At 43.4% G+C, this 23,792-nt stretch overlaps 1 pseudogene; it reads right to left on the bottom strand.

Moving 5' to 3' along the window:
• Positions 1–6,073: 6,073 nt before the first annotated feature.
• Positions 6,074–20,231, bottom strand: LOC145339750 (putative G-protein coupled receptor 139; annotated as a pseudogene).
• Positions 20,232–23,792: the final 3,561 nt, after the last annotated feature.

Here is a 23,792-nt window from a genome sequence, read left to right as displayed (position 1 = left end):
CAGGTGAAGGCTGGGATGAAGGTGCTTTATCTGAATGCGCGAAGCATTAGGAATAAAGTGGATGAGCTGGTGGCGCAGATCGACACAAATGGATATGATCTGGTGGCCATTACAGAGACGTGGCTGCAAGATGACAGGGACTGGGAGCTGAATGTTCAGGGCTATCAAGTGTTTAGGAAGGATAGGCGGGAGGGAAAAGAGGGGTGCGTAGCTCTGTTGATTAAGGATAGCATCAGGGTGGTAGCGAGGAATGATATTGGAGCAGAGGGTGGAATCGTTGTGGGTAGAGATTAGGAACAGCAAAGGGAGGAAGACACTGGTAGGTGTCGTCTATAGACCCCCCAATAATGATCTGGTGGTGGGAAGAGCTGTTAACACACAAATAAGTGTGGCGTGCAGGAATGGGACGGCCGTAGTTATGGGGGATTTCAATCTGCATATTGATTGGTCGACCCATATTGGACGCGGTGGGCTCGAAGAGGAGTTCTTAGAATGCTGCCGGGATAGTTTCCTCGAACAGTGTGTGTTGGAGCCGACGAGAGAGCGAGCTGTCTTGGATCTGGTGCTATGTAACGAGGCGGGTAGAATTAGGGAACTTGCGGTGAAGGACCCTCTTGGGGAGAGTGATCATTGTATGGTGGAGTTTCTGGTGCAGATGGAGGACAACAAATTGGGTTCCCGGACATGCGTCCTTTTTTTGAACAGAGGGGATTATGGTAGGATGAGAGAAGAATTGGCGAATGTGGACTGGGAAAGAGCGTTGGAAGGTAGGTCTGCTGAGGAACAGTGGAGGATCTTTAAAGAGATCTTTCTTGGTGCTCAGCGGAAATTTATTCCGATGGTAAAAAAGGACCGTAGGAGGAGAGGAAATAAGCCGTGGATAACGAAGGAGATAAAGGAAATTATTAAATTAAAAGCAGACGCATATAGAGTAGCTAAGAGTAGTGGGCGAGAAGAGGATTGGAAGAAGTTTAAATGTCAACAAAGATTGACAAAGAAGTTGATAAAGAAAGGTAGGATAAACTATGAAGCTGGGCTAGCGCTTAATATAAAAAAGGACAGCAAGAGTTTTTATAAATATATAAAAAGGAAGAGGCTGGCTAAGGTGAACGTTGGACCCTTAGAGGACGAAAAAGGGGACTTAGTGGTAGGGGATGGAGATATGGCGGAGGTCTTGAATAACTTTTTTGTTTCGGTCTTTACGGAGGAGGATGTGAATAATTTGCCGGATGTTAGAAATGGAAAGGTGGTAGGACTAGAGGGTCTTGATGACATTACTGTTACTAGAGAGGCGGTGCTCGACAGACTGAAGGAACTGATTGTGGACAAGTCCCCAGGACTGGATGGAATGCATCCAAGGGTTCTGAAAGAAATGGCGGAAGTGATAGTGGATGCCTTGGTGGTTATTTTCCAGACATCGCTGGATTCCGGGGAAGTGCCGGAAGATTGGAAAACAGCTAATGTTACGCCGTTGTTTAAGAAAGGTACCAGGCAAAAGGCGGGAAATTATAGGCCGGTTAGTTTAACGTCTGTTGTAGGTAAAATGTTAGAATCCGTCATCAAGGAGGAAATAGCGAAGCATCTTGAGGAGAACTGCTTGATAGAGCAGACACAGCACGGTTTCTTTAAAAGGAAGTCGTGTCTGACAAATTTACTGGAGTTCTATGAGGATGTGTCTAGGGCGGTGGATAGAGGAGAGCCGGTGGATGTGGTCTTCCTGGATTTTCTGAAGGCGTTTGATAAGGTACCTCACGAGGTTATTACAGAAGATCAGGGGGCATGGAGTTGGGGGTAGGGTGTTAGCGTGGATAGAGGATTGGTTGTCAAATAGGAGGCAGAGAGTGGGGGTCAATGGGTGTTATTCGGATTGGCGGATGGTGACTAGTGGAGTGCCCCAGGGGTCGGTGCTGGGGCCTCAGCTATTTAACATTTATATAAATGATCTGGAGGAGGGAACTGAGTGTAGGGTGTCGAAATTTGCTGATGACACCAAAATTGGTGGAAAGGCAAATTGAGCGGAGGGTAGGGAGAGTCTACAGGAGGATCTGGATAGGCTGGGCGAATGGGCCAGGAAATGGCAAATGGAATTTAATGTTGGTAAGTGCGAGGTGGTTCAGTTTGGTAGGAATAATGGTAGGAAGGATTATTACTTACGTGGAGAAAAACTGCAGCAGGCGACGGTGCAGAGGGACCTCGGGGTCCTTGTGCATGAGTCGCAAAAACCCAGATTGCAGGTGCAGCAGGTGGTCAGGAAGGCAAATGGGATGCTGGCTTTCATCGTGAAGGGGATTGAATATAAAAGTAGGGAAGTCTTGCTGCGGCTGTATAGGGCGTTGGTGAGGCCGCAGCTGGAGTACTGTGGGCAGTTTTGGGCGCCGTACTTGCGCAAGGATATTTTAGCATTGGAGGGAGTGCAGAGGAGGTTTACTAGGCTGATTCCGGAGTTGAGGGAGTTGAGCTATGAGGAGAGGCTAACTAGATTAGGCTTGTATTCGTTCGAGTTTAGAAGAATGAGGGGAGATCTCATTGAGACGTATAAGATGATAAATGGGATGGATAGGATAGAGGTGGAAAGACTCTTACCGCTCAGAAAGGACAGTAGGACTAGGGGGCATAGCCTCAAGATAAAGGGGGGGCGGTTCAGGACAGAGTTGAGGAGGAACTTCTTCACTCAAAGGGTGGTGAATCTCTGGAATTCTCTGCCCATTGAAGTTGTGGAGGCTGCCTCGTTAAATATTTTTAAGACGTGGGTTGATGATTTTTTGATGAGAGAGGGGATTAAGGGTTATGGGGAGAGGGCGGTAATGTGGAACTGAGATCAGCCATGATCTTGAATGGCAGAGCAGGCTCGGGGGGCTGGTTGGCCTACTCCTGCTCCTATTTCTTATGTACTGGAGGGCACAGCCTCGAGATGGGGGGGCTGCAGTTTGGAGCAGAGTTGGGGAGGAACTTCTTCGCTCGGGGGTGGTGAATCTCTGAAGTTCTCTGCCCGTTGAGGTGGTGGATGCCACCTCACTGAATATGTTTGGGACGCGGGTAGATGGGTTTTTGGTAGGCAAGGGGATTGGGGGTTATGGGGGGAAAGTGGAAAGTGGAACTGAGCCACTTCAGATCAGCCATGATCTTATTGAATGGCGGGGTAGGCTCGAAGGGCTAGATGGCCAACTCCTGCTCCTATTTCTTATGTTCTTATGTTCTTATGACCAAGGTATCACACATAAGGCAGGTATTGGAGTGATAGTGCAGAGAGAATTCAAGATGATTTATTCCAACAATGAAGGATATTAGTTAAAGAGATAAATGGGTGGAATTTGTAGAATTTTTCTTTTGTAGAAGAGGAATAGGAGCAGATGTTTATTTGAAGTGTTCTTTATCATGAGGGGCTTTGGAAAGTGAAGGTGAGGATAACATTTTGGTATTGGTCATAGAAGCGAGCAGAGAGGGCACATGTTTGGGAAGCTTGACAGAAACACCAGATATGACATGAGGCAAATGTAATGATGCAGTGTGTTGTCCACATGCAGAATGCACTGCCTGAATGTATGGTCATTTCCAATCAATAATGGGTTTGAAATGGGAATTGGGTGATGAGCAGTTTTGTTTAAATAAATAAAAGACCACAGACGGGGAGTGAATCTCAGGAATTTTACTTACAGATTTTCAGTACAGACACGTGGGGACAAATAACATCCTTCTGAACAGGGACTACTGCATGATCCACATTTCATAGCTGGTAAGAAGCTTTTCTTTCCTCAAACTGTGGTGATTCTTTGGAACTCTCTTCCTGAGGGAGTTTTAATTTAAGTTTCACTTCGGTGGTAGATAAACACCTAACCAGTCTCATTTTCAGCTTTTTGTGGCCCTTGTATGAAGTACGTTTGATATTATGATCAGATCAGCCATGATGGTTGTATTGACAGGGGAGACATGGCCAGGCTGACAAGCCTATTCATTCTCAGATCTCATATGTTCATCTGCTCCAATTATATTATCATTACAGTATTTGTATATGCTTGTTGTCCAGAAATGAGCAGAACTCATTCATCCACCTTTCTTGTTAGCTGGTGAAGGGCAAAGGGCAGAAGAAAATTGATGATCTGATCCTGGGCCCTGGTTTGCCCCCCCACCCCCTCCCCTGTCCCCATTCCCCCCGCCCCTTAGCTGTTAAAGCTGTGTTTGACATGCACCACTTAATAAATGCTGGGTATCTGGCATTCTTTGTTTTGAAATGATTTTATTTGAGAGGTATGTGATTAGTAAGTGAATAGAAGTTTGAGGTTCAGTGTCCAAGTCGGAGTGGCAGAAATGCTCGGGCACTGATACCCTACACCACCCTGAATCCATGCAGAGAGAGTTTAAATTTCAGTATTGAATGTCACCATCTCAGACTGCACTGTGAGATTTACAGCTCACCAAGTGAAAAAAAAATTGGAAATACATTTCAGAAGGATAGAAACATCAAAACCTTACAACGTAACATCTATTTGAGAAAAAAGGCTGGCATTCCTCCAGTACTGTTGACTGAGTGATGGATATTTTGCAAAATTCACATGTGAATCTTCTCCTCCATTCCTCCCTTGCCCTTTGTAATGAAGACGGTGAGATATTCCAGTTCTCTGAAGAACATGGGCTGCTACCTGAACTACATTGTGTCAGTGGACTCAGACTAAATACAAATGAACATCTATTTGACTATAAAACTTATTATAATCTCAAGAGGTGTTGGAGGGATCAGGAAGAATGCAAGTCCTTATTATAATATGCAAAGCGGGACAATTTTAACTTCAGCCAGAGAAACACCTTCATATGATTACTGTTTGTTATAATGTTGACAAGTTGGATGTGACTCGAATCCGTATTGGAACTGGCTGATTATATCAGAAAACATTGACAAGGAGACTCTCGATTAGCCAGATGCTGGTCCCAAATCTGACTGCAACCACCCACTCACCGCCACCCCCCCCTCAACCTGATGCTTCCCGACCCGTTGTTCTACTCGGACAGTTAACTGGACCTGGGGAATCGTCCCCTATATCATCAATCAATGATAATTATTGGGGCAATTATCCGACTGTTCACACTGGTGGAATTCTCCTGTACTGCCAGCAGCACACAGCCCGATCCGGGTTTCCAGCATGACATCAATGGGAATTCCCATTAACAGTTGTAGGGCCAGATAATCACCACTAGAACACAATCTGCCACCAGCTGGGAGGCCAGAGAGTCTGGCACGTCATTTCTGACTAATTGAATATCAACCTCCAATTTCCTTCCATTTCCATTGCTCCTTCATCTAACACGTGAGCTGCAGTTGCACATCATTTTATTATTTTTTTCTGCTCCTATTACATTATTAAAGCTGCTGTTGTAACGGGGAATGATATGTTCCTTGAAACGAAACTTGGTCTGCCTCACTCAAGACCGGTGTTTTTTTTTCCCAGAGAGGTTTCTGTCATTTCTAATCTTGTCTGATTATTAACACTTTCATTGTCACTGTGGTATGTCACCTTATTCCGTTTCACTGAAAGTTGTTCGCATTCATTGCCATCTCATTGTTGGGGCCACACGCTGGCACCATGAAACATACATTTGCCAGAGTGCAGGTCACGAAGGATCACCACAAACTCCATGATTCACAAATGACTTCATATATCAGGCAACTCTTGCCCTCGATTGCTTCAGTGCCTCACCGGGCTACAAAACACATGGTTTCTTTTTGACTTATCAATTAACTCAATTACAAAGACTTACACTAATTTGTTTACAGTACCATCAGTTGTAAAGGATGTGTGTATAGTGAACTTCGAAAGGCCTAAAGCTGCATTTCGTCCCCACAGATTTCCCACAGGTTGGACAAACCCCATTGGTTCTCCCAACTGTCAAAGCACTGCATGATCAATAGGTTTCAATGTGGCCACTGAAATACTTTGAATGTGTGATTGACCATTAAAGTTGGCAGATCAGGCCTTCATGCTGCATGGTTTGCATAGTGACAAGAAGAAGCTTGAAGCTTGGTAAAAGTAATCATAGTAACCATATGAAAATGCTCATCCACTGAGTCAACTATCAGTCATCAGGGGAATTTCCCCAATTGGATGAGTCTCTGTGTAATTGTTTTGAGAGGATATGTCAACATCAAAATGAATTGTTCCCTAAACTTGCTAAGAGTGGCCACATAAATAAATGTGTTTGTGCAGCAATTTAAATTGAGCATTGGGCCTCCGACAGCTTGTAATATATACGCAGAGTCATTGATGGAAAATAAACCTACCACCTTAACATATATGAATTGTACAACATTGACTGACCACAGTAGAATGAACATTCCGGATATAGTGAAGAGTAAAATCATTGACTTTCTTCTGCTCTCCATCTCTGGATCAATGTTATTTCCATCCTTATGGGGAACAACCAGTCTTTTACGGACTCTACTAGTTATCAAAATATGTCTGACTGTCAGAGCATTAATCAATAGAATTAAACCAAATGGGAGCAATGGAGTCACAGCCTTATCAAACCATTGGAATCCGACCCATATGGGATCAGTAAATGTGCTTACCTTTGTTTCACAGCCCCACGGTACATTTTTAAATATGAACATAGGGCCCTTTGTAAAGTAGAAGGGAATATTTTTTAAACGAAGCAGAACACCAGTTGTTACAAGAATCACTGTTGCAGTTTTCCCAGTGCAATATTTCATTTTCAACGTCTGACAACGAATGGCCACAAATCAATCAAACGAAAATGTCACGGTGAACCAGACTGAACAATCTGTGGCTGCACCCATTAGGACAGATTTGAAACTACACACAGCCGTGATATACAGGAAACTACCAGGAAAATAATAGTCATTGATGGTGGTAAGTATAACCACAATGATAATGACCAGTAGATCCGCTGTTGCCATTGCGAGCAGGTAGCGAGTTGTGCAGATGGAGAGGCCACATTTATCCCGGGACAGGACCAGAATGTCCAGTAAATTAACTGTAAGACAGAGACGGTGGAAAAGCAGGATCAGTATTACTGCTGTTGCATTCTACTTTTCTGGTTCAGGCACTAAGGGAAGTGGTTTTGCACTAAACATTTTGCGGATTTGATCTCCGTCAGAAATTATTGTTTTAAAATCTCGATCCTGGCTTCATCCACCTATCTCAATTCCACACCAGATAAAGGATTAATACAGTCAGAGATCAGGCTTACAGGGGGAGGGTGGTTGATATTTCAAATGTTTTGATGAGTTTGGAGTTTGATTTAATGTTTTTGACAGAGTTAACAGATGACAGGTCACGTTTCGATATCGGACACCAAGGATTGGCATCAGTTGATCCGAACATCCCTCCAAATAAATATCTTAGATTGACACCCACGTTGACTGAATGCTTAGCGTTTGTAACAAATGGGGGATTGTCACATTGTTGAAGAATTACCAAGCACGTTCTGTGGCCAGATCATTTACCAGGATAACAAAGATAAGGAAATACAAGATGCAGACACAGACACAAATACTGCTGAGACATTCTATTCAGGAATAAAGCCTTGTTCATCCCCTCCCATGGCACACACTGCCCATGAATAGACTGTCCTCAGAGTGTCCATTTAACCCAATTATCAGGCGCACAACCAGAAGATGGCACTTGTCCCATGATGGCTTCTGTTTCACTATTGGACACATGGATGTTGGGGTTCGGCTAGATACACACAGGAAGATATTGTGGCATCACAAGGAATGTTCACCTTTCAGGTTCAGGTCCACATGCAGATTTAGAACATAGAACATTACAGCCCAGAACAGGCCCTTTGGCCCACGATGTTGTGCCGACCAGTTAAAAAGCAATGACCCTCTAACCTAAACCAATCCCTTTCCATCCATAAACCTATCCACGGATCTCTTAAACGCCCCCAAACTAGGCACATTTACAACTGCAGCAGGCAGGGCATTCCAGTCCCTCACCACCCTCTGGGTAAAGAACCTACCCCTGACATCCGTCCTATAACTACCACCCCTTAATTTAAAGCCGTGCCCCCTCGTGCTAGCTTTCTCCATCCGAGGAAACAGGCTATCACTATCCACCCTATCTAAACCTCTAATCATCTTATATGTTTCTATAAGATCCTCTCGCAGCCGCCTTCTCCCAGGATCAATCATTCCACCCTCACACTGAGGGACTGTGCTTTCTCAGAATTAGAATAATACTGAGGATCACATGTTTCAACAAAATTGATGGTCAGACTTCCTTCACAATCATCCTCCTCCCTCTCCGCACCTTTAGCAATGAAAAATATTTCCAGGGGACAGACACCCTGAGTTGGAAATAATGCCTGCTGCTGGATGAAAACTGTCATTCATATAGCAACGACAGTTAGTATTACATATTTCACTGTGGATGAACCCCCCTCACACCCATCCTCCCTCTGCACCAAACACAGGTTAATACAACACACAGAAGTAGTACACATTCAGGATCCCACCCTGTCCTGATCAGGTAACTTCATCAAAATTAGCCACACACAAGTGTGTACGGGGGGTCTGAACATAAACAGGAAATGTTGGAAGACTCTCAACAGGTCTGACAGCACCTGTGAAGAGAGGATACAGTGAACACTTCAGTATTATAAAATAGTTTGACAGCTATGATTGTCACACTGGTAGCACATCTCAGTATTTGGAATACTTGGCTCATACTGTTCAGGAGCTCCTCAGGATTAGATCCTTTTCCTACATCAACAATGTCAGTATCGGAGAGCCCTCCACTTTCAGAATTGACCCCTAATAGCATGAACATGTCCCTCGATCAAAAAAGACACACAATTCTCTGGGACTGGATCAGCTCACTGTGAACAGTGAATGAAAGACTATTCCAACACACTGCCAGCCAAACTGTGAACAGATCCCCACATCCGGTATTGGACCCCAACCCCGGGTGCAAACTTCACATTTTCTTTGCGTGCTATAAATGCAGGCATGTCTTTCAGACTGCCTGAGGAAACAGGAGGAAACCCACACAGACACAGGGAAAACATGCAGATCCCACACAGGCACTGATCCCAGCCGGGTCCCTGGCGCTGTGAGGCAGCAGTGTTAACCCACTGTGCCACCATATATATAAAACAAAATGTCATTCCCTAACCCAGAATCCACCCCGGGCCACGGTGGTGTATGAAGCATTCCCGTGTACAAAGTAAAGGCAAACACACTTGTGGATAATGGAATCTGCGAACAACAAAGCGGAAAATGCTGGAAGACAGCAGGTCTGAGAGCATCTGTAGCGGGAATATAAAGGCAACGATTCTCCACAGATGTTTTTTTTCCCCATGTTTCTCGTCTTTGTCCTGTGTATAAGGTATTCATGACAGTTCTAAACGTTTATGTGTTTGTGTGTATATGTCATCGTGTGTGTCTGTCTGTTGTGTTTGTATGTGCCTCTTCAGGCCGTGGACAGATGGGGTATGGAGGGGAGGCTGCATTGATGAAGAACAGTGTTAGAGTACTGGAGGGATTGTTGTCCAGGTAAACGACAGACAGAATTGGTTTGGCAGGAAATATGGAACAATGCAAGAACAATTGTACTCATTGTTCTAGTAAACAGACAAACAACCAGATGTTCAGGAACAAATTGGAATATTGCTCAGGCTTCAGCTTCAGTGACAGAATGTCAAGGCCAATGATTGAGAGCTCATACCCAGTGGAGTGCAGAACTGAAGGAACAAACAAATGGAGACACAGAATGGGGCTGGCAAACTGAATCTCAGCAAAACGGTGACACAATCTGTGCACGTACTTCTCCCAGTGTACAGGAGAATCCATTGGCGCTGTGGATACATTTACAGAAATACATAAACTTCCTGAACATCACTTTTTTTGAGCTGGAATGTGTGCTTGTCATTTTGGAATGTGGAAGATGTGGAGGTAAATGGACGTGTTTACATCTCCTGTATTTGCATGCAGGATGACAAAAAGAGTTATTTTTGGTTTGGGTGAGGCATATAAGTGGGACGGTTGTCGCATCAGTTAAAATTTTGTATTATGTAGTAGTGTTTATGGCAAGGTGAACTTTAACTTTATACAACATTTTAATTGCAGTCACATGATCAAGCAAATGTGGCATTTTCTTACAATGTTCAACTAAAAAAAGAACAATTGTCTGCTGCCAATTGTACCTGATAACAGGTCATAAAGTAAATTCATTCTGATTATAATGGGGCTTAGCCGAATAATGCCATCGCTGTCCTGTTAATGCAGAAACTCAACTAATGTTCTGGAGACCCGGCTTCCAATCCTGTCACTGCATATGTTGGAATTTCAATTCAATAAAAACAAAATCTGGAATTAATAATCTGTTTATGACCATGAAACCATTGCCGATTGCCAGAGAATAACAACATCTGGTTTACCAATGTTCTTTAGGGATGGAAATGTACTGTCCTTACCTGATCTGGTGTATATGTGACTCCAAAGTGATTGAATCTCTGCTATCCTCTGGAATGGCCTAACAAGCCCCTTAGCGCAAGTGCAAGTGGGGTAGGGCGATAAACACCTGGCCAACCAGCGACACTCTTGTCCCACAATTGAATGAAAAAAGGAGAATACCTCAGCCGATGGATGAATGAAGGGGATGAGCTGAAGCTAAATTGCAGATGATACAATGATATAAGAACATAAGAAATAGGAGCAGGAGTAGGCCATCTAGCCCTTCGAGCCTGCCCCGCCATTCAATAAGATCATGGCTGATCTGTCGTGGCTCAGTTCCACTTTCCCGCCCTCTCCCCATAACCCTTAATCCCCTCTTTTATCAAGAACCCATCAACCCGCTTCTTAAAAATATTTAGCGAGGCAGCCTCCACCACTTCAACGTAGAACGTAGAACGTAGAACGTAGAACACTACAGCACAAACAGGCCCTTCGGCCCACGAGTTGTGCCGATCACATCAACTCCTATCTATAACCCCCAATCCCATAAAACCCCATATACTCATCCAGAAGTCTCTTAAAAGACCCCAGCGAGTTCGCCTCCACCACCACTGACGGCAGCCGATTCCATTCACTCACCACCCTCTGAGTGAAAAACTTACCCCTAACATCACTTCTGTACTTTCCTCCCCGCACCTTAAATCTGTGTCCTCTCGTAGCGACCATTTCAACCCGGGGAAATAGCCTCTGAGAATCCACCCTATCTATTCCTCTCAACATTTTATAAACCTCTATCAGGTCGCCTCTCAACCTACGTCTCTCCAGGGAAAAGAGACCCAGCTCCCTCAACCTAACTTCATAAGGCATGCCTCCCAGTCCAGGCAACATCCTTGTAAATCTCCTCTGTACCCTTTCAATAGCTTCTACGTCTTTCCTGTAGTGAGGCGACCAGAACTGCGCACAATACTCCAAATGAGGCCTGACAAGGGTCTTGTAAAGTTGCAGCATTACCTCCCGACTCCTAAACTCAATCCCTCAGAGAATTCCAGAGATTCACCACCCTTTGAGTGAAGAAGTTCCTCCTCAACTCCGTTCTAAACCGCCTCCCCTTTATCTTGAGGCTGTGCCCCCTAGTCCTACTGTCTTTTTTGAGCGGGAAGAGTCTCTCCACCTCTATCCTATCCATCCCATTCATCATCTTATACGTCTCAATGAGATCTCCCCTCATTCTTCTAAACTCTAACGAGTACAAGCCTAGTTTATTCAGCCTCTCCTCATAGCTCAACCCCCTCAACTCCGGTATCATCCTAGTAAACCTCCTCTGCACTCCCTCCAGGGCCAAAATATCCTTGTGCAGGTGCGGCGCCCAAAACTGCACACAGTACTCCAGCTGCGGCCTCACCAATGCCCTATACAGCTGCAGCAAGACCTCCCTACTTTTATATTCAATCCCCCTCGCTATGAAGGCCAGCATCCCATTCGCCTTCCTGACCACCTGCTGCACCTACAAGCTGGGTTTTTGCGACTCATGCACAAGGACCCCGAGGTCCCTCTGCACCGTCGCCTGCTGCAGTTTTTCGCCACGTAAGTAATAGTCCTTCCTACCATTCTTCCTACCAAAGTGGACCACCTCACATTTGCCAACATTAAATTCCATTTGCCATTTCCTGGCCCATTCGCCCAGCCTATCTAGATCCTTCTGCAGACTCTCCACACCCTCCGCACAATTTGCCTTTCCCCCAATCTTGGTGTCATCAGCAAATTTCGACACCCTGCACTCGGTTCCCTCCTCCAGATCATCTATATAAATGGTAAATAGCTGAGGCCCCAGCACCGACCCCTGGGGCACCCCACTAGTCACCAACCGCCAATCCGAATAGCACCCATTGACCCCCACTCTCTGCCTCCTATTTGACAACCAATCCTCTATCCACGCTAACACCCTACCCCCAACTCCATGTCCCCTGACCTTCTGCAATAACCTCTTGTGAGGTACCTTGTCAAACGCCTTCTGAAAATCCAGAAAGACCACATCCACCGGCTCTCCTCTATCCACTGCCCTAGACACATCCTCATAGAACTCCAGTAAATTTGTCAGACACGACTTCCCTTTAATGAAACCGTGTTGCGTCTGCCCTATCAAGCAATTCCCTTCAAGATGCCTCGCAATTTCCTCCTTAATGACGGATTCCAACATTTTACCTACCACAGACGTTAAACTAACCGGCCTATAATTCCCCGCCTTTTGCCTGGCACCCTTCTTAAACAACGGCGTAACATTAGCCGTTTTCCAATCTTCCGGCACTTCCCCGGAATCCAGCGACGTCTGGAAAATAACCACCAAGGCATCCACTATAACCTCCGCCATTTCTTTCAGAACCCTCGGATGCATTCCATCCGGTCCTGGGGACTTGTCCACAATCAGCCCCTCCAGTCTGTCGAGCACCACCTCTCTAGTAACAGTAATGTCATTAAGACCATCCAGTCCTACCACCTTTCCATCGCTAACACCCGGCAAATTATTCACGTCCTCCTCCGTGAAGACAGAAACAAAAAAGTTATTCAATACCTTAGCCATATCCCCATCCCCTACCACTAGCTCCCCTTTCTCATCCTCTAAAGGACCAACGTTCACCCTAGCCAGCCTCTTCCTTTTTATATATTTATAAAAACTCTTGCTGTCCTTTTTTATATTAAGCGCTAGCCCAGCTTCATAGCTTCTCCTACCCTCCTTTATCAACTTCTTTGTCAATCTTTGTTGACATTTAAACCTTTCCCAATCCTCTTCTCGCCCACTGCTCTTAGCTACTCTAAATTCCTCCGCTTTTAATTTAACACTTTCCTTCACCTCCTTCGTTATCCACGGCTTATTACCTCTCCTACTGTCCTTTTTGACCATCGGAATAAATTTCTGCTGAGCACCAAGAAAGATCTCCTTAAAGATCCTCCACTGCTCCTCAGCAGACCTACCTTCCAACGCGCTCCCCCAGTCCACATTCGCCAATTCTTCTCTCATCCTACCGTACTCCCCTCTGTTCAAACAAAGGACGCGTGTCCGGGAACCCACTTTCTCCTCCTCCATCTGCAACAGAAACTCCACCATGCAATGATCACTCTCTCCAAGAGGATCCTTCACCGCAAGGTCCCTAATTCTACCCGCCTCATTACATAGCACCAGATCCAAGATAGCTCGCTCCCTCGTCGGCTCCAACACACACTGTTCAAGGAAATTATCCCGGCAGCATTCCAAGAACTCCTCCTCGAGCCCACCTCGTCCAACATGGGTCGACCAATCAATATGCAGATTGAAATCTCCCATAACTACTGCCGTCCCATTCCTGCACGTCGCACTTATTTGCGCGTTAACAGCCCGCCCCACCTCCAGATCATTATTCGGGGGCCTATAGACGACACAGGGTCAGGTAGTATTGAGGAAGGAGGGGGGCTGCAGAAGGACTTGGAAAGATTAGGAGAGTGGGCAAAGAAGTGGCAGATGGAATACAATGTGTAACTAGATGTTGTGCAGTTTGGAAGGAGGAATGGAGACATAGACTATTTTATAAATGAGGAAATGCTTAGGAAATCAGAAACACAAAGGAGCTTGTGGGTCATCATTCAGGATTCCCTTCAGGTTAGCATGTAGGTTCAGTCAGCAGTTAGGAAGGTAAATGCAATGTTAACATTTATGTCGAGAGGGATGGAATATAAGAGCAGGGATGCACTGCTGAGGCTGGATAAGGCTCTAGTCAGACACCATTTGGAATATTGTGAGCAGTTTTGGGTGCTGTATCTAAGGAAGGGTATGCTGGCCTTGCAAAGGGTCCAGAAGAGGTTCACAAGAATGATCCATGTAATGAAGAGCTTGTCGTATGAGGAACAGTTTGGTACAGTTCTGAGGAACAGCTCTGGTTCGGTACTCGCTGGAATTTAGAAAGGGGAAGGGGGAACTTATTGAAACTTACAGAATACTGCGAGGCCTGAAGAGAGTGGAAGCAGAGAGAACGTTTCCAACTGTAGGAAAAACTAGAACCAGAGGGCACAAACTCAGGCTAAATGGACAATCCATTAAAACAGAGATGAGGAGGAATTTCTTCAGCCAGAGAGTGGTGAATCTGTGGAACTTTTTGCCGCAGAAGGCTCTGAAGGCCAGGTCATTGGGTATCTTTAAGACAGAGATAGATAGGGTTTTGATCAATAAGGGGATCAGGGGTTTGGGGGGAAAGGCAGGAGAATGGGGATGTGAGATGTATCAGAAATGATTGAACGGCGGAGCAGACTCGATGGGCCGAGTGGCCTAATTCTGCTCCTATGTCTTATGGTCTAGACAAACATTGAATAATTCATAATAAATTGAACACTTTAGACGGTTTAATTTCGTGTGAGCATTCATCTGTTTGATAAATTTGCTGAGAGATGACATTTAAATGTGTTGCCAGCTGAATGAACTGGCCTCATAATAAATTGAGCACAATGTGAAAAATCAGGATGTGATCAAGGCCAAGATAAGGATGGCATTGCGGGAGATTGGGAGGATTCATGTCTTGTAGTGACCAAAGGTGGATGTGGAATAAATGTCGAATCTGTGTGTTGAATGTATTTTCTGGTAACATGGAATTTGTGAATGAGGAAACTTTATGATTTCCACAAATGAAAGGTGAAGAGATGAAATAAATACATTCAGATTAGATACGATCGAGGGACCGTTTGAAAAGGAAAAGGGTTATCTGGGTTCAGGAATAATGCAAAAATACCAGAACCAATGTCTGGTAGGCAGCATTGTCAGAAATTATGGGTCAGAGCTCTAGTTAATGGAAAATACAAAAACACAGTCTCTCCAAGAAGCTTTAGGGAGTGCGGACGTGCACATTTATTGGTGGAGAATTCATTGTGTTATTAGGAACAGAGCTGCAGGACTCGGAAAGATCATCATTACATAAGGTGGATATCTCGTTATGTTGAATGGAGTTTGATACATCGAGTGCTTGAAGGGGTTTGTAAGAAGGAGAACGTTGCAGAGAGTATGTCAGATACAAGTTCAAGGCGAATGCATTGAAATATTTATTTCAAGCAAACTAAGTACATCATTCCAACAAATAGATCTAAGTACACAGGCATGTGAGAAGGATTAAAACAGAGAATGAACAAAGAACAAGGAACAAAGAAAGTTACAGGGCAGGAACAGACCGTTTGGCCCTCTAAGCCTGCGCCAATCATGTACCTGACTTAACTTAATCCTTCTACCCTTCAGGGGACCATTTCCCTCTATTCCCATCGTGTTAATGCATTTGTCAGGATGCCCCTTAAAATTCACGACTGTATCCGCTTCCACTACATCCCCAGGCAAGAGTTCCAGGCACCTATATTGTACATCTCCTTTAAACCTTGTCTCTCACACCTTAAACCTGTCCCCCCTAGTAATTGACTCTTCCACCCTGGGGAAAAAGCTTCTGACTAGCCACTCTCCATACCCCTGATAATCTTGTAGACTTCTATCAGGTTGCCCCTCAACCCCCGTTGTTCCATTGAGATCAATCCAAATTTCTCCAACCTCTCCTCATAGCGAATGCCCTCCATCCAAGGCAACATCCTGGTAAATCTTTTCTGCACCCTCTCCAAAGCCTCCACATCCTTCTGGTAGTGTGGCAACCAGAATTGAACACTGTATTCCAAGGGAGCCTAAATAATGTCCTATAAAGCTGCAATATGATTTGCCATTTTTTTTAAACTCAATGCTGCTGCTGATGAAGGCCAGCATGCTGTATGCCTTCTTAACTATCCTCTCCACCTGCTTTGCCACTTTCAGTGATCTGTGTTCTGTTCATCCAGATCCCTTTGCTCCTCAATATTCTTAAGTGTTCTTCCATTTACCAGATTTTCCCTATCTGTATTGGACCTTCCAAAATGCACTACCTCGCATTTGTCCGGATTAAACTCCATCTGCCATCTCTCCGCCCAAGTCTCCAACTGATCTCTATCCTGCTGTATCCTCTGATGGTCCTCGTCACGATCTGCAAATCCACCAAACTGTGTGTCGTAGCAAAAGTCCTAGCACTGATGCCTGAGGAACGCCACTTATCACAGCCCTCCTTTCAGATATGTACCCTTCCACTGATACGCTCTGTCTTCTGTGACCGAGTCAGTTTTGGACCCACCTTGTCAGCTCACCTCTGATCCCATATAACTTCATCTTCTGCACCAGTCTGCCATGAGGGACCTTGTCAAAGGCCTTCCTGAAGTCCATGTAGACAATATCCTCTGCCCTAATCTCAGCAATCATCTTTGTCACTTCCTCGAAAACTCGATCAAGTTCGTGAGACATGACCTCCCCTTTAAAAAAAAAACCATGTTGTCTCATTCATGTGTTCACCTATTTCCGAATGGGAATAAATCCTGTTTCGAAGAATCCTCTCCAATAATTTCCCTCCCACTGATATAAGGCTCACTGGCCTGTAATTACCTGGATTATACTTGATACCCTTCTTAATCAAAGGAAAACCATTGGCTATTCTCCAGTCCTATGGGACCTCCCCTATAGCAGTGAGGATACAAGGATTTCTGTCAAGGCCCCAACAATTTCCTCCCTTGCCTCTCTCAGTATTCTGGGCTATATCCCATCAGGCCTTGGGGACTTGTCTACCTGAATGTTGCTCAGGAACCCCAATAACTCCTCTTTCTTTCTGATCTCAACATGCCTCAACCTATCTACCTATCTAACCCTCATTATCCACCAATTCCTTCTCTTTGGTGAATACTGACACAAAGTACTCATTTAACAGATTGTACATTTCCTCTGTCTCCACGCATAGACTCCCTTCCTTGTCCTTGAATGGGTCAATTCTCTCCCTGGCCACCCTCTTGCTCTTTTTATATATGCATACCAAGCCTTGGAATTTTCCTTAATCCTGCTGTCTGATGTATCTTGTGACTCCTTTTAGCTCTCCTTACTCCTTGCTTAAGTTTTTTGTATGTCACACTTGCTTCATGTGTTCCCAGCCTCCTGGCTTTGACAAATCTTTTTTCCCTCTTTGACTAGGCTCACAGTAACTATCGTTATCCAAGGTTCTCAAAACTGACCATAATTAACTTCTGTCCTTACTGGAATGTGCCGTTCCCGAATCCTTATCAACCTACACTTGAAAGTCTTCCACATGCCAGATGTTGATTTGCCCCCAATCCACAGCCTTCAGTTCCAGCCTAGTATTGTTGTAATTAGCCTTCCCCCAATTTAGCACCTTAACTTGGGGACTACACTTATCTTTGTCCAGCAATACACTAAACCATACTGTTCCAGAGCTTCTCCCCTACTGAAACATCGACAACCTGGCCAGGGCCATTCAACACTACCAGGTCCAGTCTGACCCCTTCCCTAGTTGGACAATCTACATCCTGTATCTCCTTACATGTCCTGAGCACTTAGTGAGTCCCAGTCAATACAGGAGATGTTAAAATCTACCACCACAACAAACTCTGTTACTTTTACACCTTGCCAAAATACTCACTGAATGCTGTACACCATAGCTAGTGTAGTTACATTTCTTCTAAACAAAGGCTGCATAGCCAACATACATATAGAGAGACACATTGACAATGGATTAACCCTCGGGTTTCATGTGAACTCTGCACAACTATAACGGAGATCGGGGCATTGTATCAAATTCATACTGAGGAATCTGCCAGAGTTTAAATTTCAGCAATGGATATTATTAGGCCGGGAAGAGTTAAACTGATATTCGGAAGTGAGTAAAACTAACCACTAAAAAATGTCCTCACAATATCCGAGCTGAAAATGATGGAATGGAGTTGGCTGTGAGTTACTGAAAGCTGGGAATAACAAGAGTAATAACACACACACACACACACACAGATGGAAAAACACAAATGGAATTTTGGAGCACAGTTTCGAGCTCAGAATGATGGAACTGACACAAACTTTGGGATTGTCCTTGCAGAAGGAACCATTTCAGGAACATTCATGGCTTAAAGAAAGAACAAAATTTTCTGAGCAGGGGGAACTATACAGTCAAATAAAAGAGAATGAACTCAAATATATTTAAAGTGGAAAATTGATACATTATTCGAAAACTTCCAGTTGTGGATTACATCTGAAGGTATTAAAGCGAATGAAAAGGCAGGAAGGCTACTATTAATTGTTCAGTATTAATGCAGATAACAATATAAAAGGACTCATGGGGAATCAAAGTCAATCTTATATTTCAAACAGAGAATAGCACAAGCTCGAAAAATAATAGACATGATAAAACAATGTCCGTTTTAGGAAAAAATAATGAGAGCAAAACACAATATCTAATAAAACATGTATAAACACAAAATATGATCAGCATTACTCGGCAAAATGTACTGCAAACGCCCACACTTCAATACGTTATTCGACTGAATGTCAGAAATTAAAGATGACAGATTACAGTACAATAGAACACAGTACTTTAAGTTTAAAGAGAAATTCTGGAAATCAGAAGACAGCATACTCATGTCTAATCTCAACAAAATTACACTTAGGGGACAAAGGAACAGTACAGACAAAGATTAAAAAATGTCCTTTGTGGGTAAAAGGATTAAATCAGATCCAAGAATAGCGAGAAGTGGTCCTGCACATGACCATCTCTGGGATTGCTGTCTTTCAACATTTACAGAAAATATCTGGAATCATAAAGAATAAAGCTCATTGAGGTGTCCAATTGGAACATTGAAATTGAGAATATAGAAGAGGAAACAAGCAACATAATTCCTGAAGCCATGAAGTATAAATTAATAAACCTTAGAGTGAACATTTCAATGCTAAATTAATTTCATTACAGCTAACTATCAAGTGCTGCATTTTGTCTAAAATCATTACTTTTCCTTATGGTTCCTTTAAAATAATCTGATGTGTGCAGTCCATTGGTTCAGTGGTACACTAGGTTAAAAAACCCAGAAATCGAAAAGAACACATTGGAATGCATTACCAAAAGAACAGAAGTGGGATAAAAATGCAACGTGCATTGGAATTTTTTTTAGCTTATTTTCTGAATTTCGGAATGCCAGCATTGAGTTGATATTTATTTGGTGGGAGAAGTTCACATCAAAGGGAGGCATAGTTAGACATTTCAGTCTCAATAACGCTTTATATCCTCTAGAAGTAAACAATTTCCGTTGTAAGTCGAACCTGTTATTTAAATACAGAACAATACTCAACATCTGGTGTCAATTATTCCACTCTGTTTGTGAACTCATCAGGTAAAGTCTGACATCGGCAGATACTCCCAGGAAGATGTGGTCACCAAGCTCAGACATTCCACTCTTTTTGGTGAACCACATTTAATACAATTCTACACTGAAAGTCTCTATAAGGGACAATCACTGTGGTCAGGCATTTCATCATGGTTCCTGTTCAATGTTCAGTTCCACACAGATATAAATCATCTTTGGGGTTCGGGATTCTAATGTGTTTACTGAGAGATATTTAATGATACGGTGCAGCTTCCCACAGTCATATTTACTTTCAAAGCATTTTCATTCACTGCCATCGATTTCACATTACATGGTATTCTCCTAATTGTGGCAGGTTGATATTTCAGAGAGTATATGAGTTATAAACTAGGTTTTTTATCTGTTGAAGGAACAGAATAATGCCGCAAGTCAGCCGGTATCACTGATAATGGGTTTCCTGAATGCTGTCCACTCTGTCATCATGAAGCTTATGAGAACAAACCAGAGGCAGCTTAAAAACAGATGTTTGCACATTCAATGGTCATAGCCACTTACCAGGGACACCAACGACGGCAAGTGCTGGGTAGAATATTTTATTTAACATTCGTAGAAGCATGTTGAATGCAGTGATGTGATATTATACACTGCAGGTATTCTCTCCGTATTAAACCCAGATTGAAAAATCCAGTCATTTATATCGTTTCCTTTCACCTCTGGGATATTCAGCTAGCAAAGTCTTCCTAATTAATGTTCTTCTTCCGTGAAAAAAAACATATAACGTCATCCAGTTCAGAAATAGAATGCATTATCTTTGGACTGAATTGCTGGTGATCAAAAAACTGGACATTACAAACCAAATGAGTTTTCTGATGAAAAGGTAAACTGCTGTATTTTCCCAGCTGCAGTGTCTCCACATGGTTTCAGGGTATTGCTGTGGTAGTGCCTTCCTATTTGGTTATCAAAGCTGGAACTGAAATAGTCACAGAGGATGGGAAGCAACTGTGTCCGACTCTCAGTGGGAGGGACAAAGGATACGACAAAGGACAATATAGCACAGGGCCAGGCCCTTCAGCCCTCCAAGCCTGCACCGATCATGTGTTCCTAACTAAACCATCCGTCTGTATCCCTCTATCCCCAGGATGGCCCATGTGGCCATCTAGATAAGTGTTAGATGTTCTTAATGTGTCTGCTTCATCCAGCTTGCTTGGTAGTGCATTCCAGGCCCCCACCACCCTCTGTGTAAAAAACATCCCTCGTATATCTGTGTTGAACCTTGCCCCACCCCCACCTCCCTTTCCTGGAACTTGTGACCCCTTTTGTTTGTCATTTCCGACCTGGGGAATAAAAGCTTCCAATTGTTCACCCTGTCTATGTCCTTCACAATTTGATAAACTTGTATTAGCTCGTCCCTCAATCTCCGTCTTTCCAGGGAGAACAATCCTAGTTTACTCAATCTCACCTCATCGCTAACATCCTCCGGACCAGCAACATCCTGGTAAACCGTTTCTGCTCCCTCTCCAAAGTCCCCAAGTCCTTCTGGTAGTGTGGCGACCGGAACTGGAAGTAATATTCCAAATGTGGCCCATCCAACATTCTGTATAACTGCAATATCATATGCCAACTTTTATCTTCTATTCCCCTTCCAATAAAGGCAAGTAGGCCATATACCTTTTTCATTACCTTTTCCAGTCGTGTTGCCACCTTTAAGGATCTGTGGACTTGCAAACCCAGATCCCTCAGTGTATCTATACTCCTGAGGGTTCTGTCATTTATTGTATAGCTCCCCCCGCATTAGATCTACCGAAATGTGTCACTTTGTATTTATCAAGATTAAATTTCAACTGTCATTTCTACACCCAATTTTCCAACCTATCGAAATCCTGCTGTATTCTCTGACAATGTTCATCACAATCTGTAACTCCAGCAATCTTTGTGTCGTCTGCAAACTTACTAATCAGGCCAGCTACATCCTCTTACATAGATATATGTATCAGAAACAGCAGAGGTCCCAGTGCAGATCCCTGCGAAACACTACCAGTCACCGACCTCTAATCAGAAAAAGACCCCCTCCCCCCCCCCGCCCCCCACCCTGCCCCCACTGCTCCCCTCTGTCTTCTGTGGCCAAACCAGTTCTGTATCCGTCCTTCTAGTTCACCTTTGATCCCTTGAGATTTAACTTTTTGCACCAGCCTGCCATGACATAGATCAGATATGGATCAGCTCCTTCAGTACCGATTGGTGCTGGAGGGCCCCTTCTCTGCCTGGCTGTGGTGGAGGAGCAGTTTGAATGAGTTTTAGGAAACCCGCCTATCCTTTGAGCTGGGAGTCCTGGATTATAACATGGGCCAACAAAATTCAGGGCCATATCTTCTAAAGGGGATTCACAGCTGGCAATATGTAGGACTTGGCCTCTATTAGTGCAGAACAGAAATCCGGCAGCAAAGTCTCCACTGTGGACAATACTCAGGCCGTGCTGACCTGTTTGACTAGGAGTGCTGGCACACCTTCCTTGGACAGGGGGCTTCGAACACCTCCATGCTACCTTGCAATCTGAAGAGTGATAGGGATATGATTACCTGATGATGCCCTCTCTGCTCCTGGAGTAACAGAATAGAATAGAATAGAATAATAGAATCCCACAATAGAATAGAAACCTGGGTACCGAGATTAATGGATCAACAATATCAATAAATTATATTTACACGGATAGAATTGTAGCAAATTGGAGTGAAAATCTAGCGATTGAAAACGAATATATTTCAACGGCGAAGTTCAGTATTTCCTATCGCTGGTGTCTGAACCCAATGAAGCAATAATGTTTGAATTTTGAACTTTGGTCTCTTTGAAAATGTATGGTCCAATAATAAATACATTACACAGTAGGTAATAAAAAGAGAGAAAAATAAAAACACAAAAAATAAATATAGACTATTTCTCCGTGTGTCTAAAAGAGCAGGGGAAATGTAATCACTATCAACAGGCACAACATCCTTGTCAAAATGTATCAGTGAATAATCAAAATAATTCAATTAAAATGATATGCCGTTTAATTCAGAGCCAGCTCTAAATAAAAGTACAATGTGTTAATGGTTTGTGCTGATCAGGGTGAAGGTTTTGTTTCTGACCCTGATGTGTAGTTATTCTTTACCCAGGGTGTGTTCGATAATCTGCTCTAAGCTCTACACTAATTTATCAGGACTCCCTGGAACCAGAATCAAGAACCGCAGCACAAGGTAAGAACCGAGAATATACTGACAACTATTCCAGTGATTTAAGAAAGGAAACATGAGCCTTTGTAGCATTTTACAGAGTGCTCCAATAGATTAATTGAATGGTTGACAGCACTGAAGAACGTCAGCGAGTCTGATCAATCTCGCCCAAAAACCTTCAATCGCAAATATCCTGCCTTGCTTGTTGCCCTATTTCCTTCAAATTGATTTGATTTCTTTGGAAGAGATTGGAGAAATTGAGACAAAGATTTTCATTTTTCCAACAACAGTTACAGTTTCTCTGTATTTTGTCTACATCGCTCAGTACTTGTCTGTCACCTACAGAAAGTGTAGGCAGCAGACAAGAATAATAACACGATATTGAAGTTAACTAGTTGTAATATTACTGTTCAGAGATAAGGCTTAAAAGACAGAAATATCACGTAACTAAATAGGGACCATGTATAGGACATTCGGTCATTACTCTACTGTTAGTTGGTTTAAAAAAATCATGGAGGGAGCAGCACATAGTCAAGGCTGTATAAATGAGGTAACATGATAGAAACCTGATACCGAGATAAATCGAACCAAGTTGCAAATACATTCCATTTACTGAGATAAAATTGTAGCAAAATAGAATTGAAGATCTTATGGTTGAAAACAAAGTTTATTTAACACATATTTCAACACATTTCCTACATGATGATGTCTGAACCCAATAAAGGAACAATGCTCTTTGCACATTGCTCTGTCTGGACGTTTATATTCAAATAATAAAGACATTATACAGTGGGTAATAAAATAAGGAAAACATCAAATCTAACAACTGCGTAATGTTTCCCGGTAGATCTGAATTTACCAGGGGATGTATTACTCTCAACAGGCGCACAAAATGACTGACTTTGTTTAACTTGATCAGTGAATTATCGGTATAAGTTATAATATAATAGATAAGTTAGACAGTGGGT

The sequence above is a fragment of the Carcharhinus amblyrhynchos genome, unplaced genomic scaffold, assembly GCF_965287045.1.
Source record: "Carcharhinus amblyrhynchos unplaced genomic scaffold, sCarAmb.v2.hapA scaffold_651, whole genome shotgun sequence".
Taxonomy (NCBI): Eukaryota; Metazoa; Chordata; class Chondrichthyes; order Carcharhiniformes; family Carcharhinidae; genus Carcharhinus; species Carcharhinus amblyrhynchos.
Note: the sequence above shows the minus strand (reverse complement) of the source record. Positions and strands in the feature narration are given on the sequence as shown.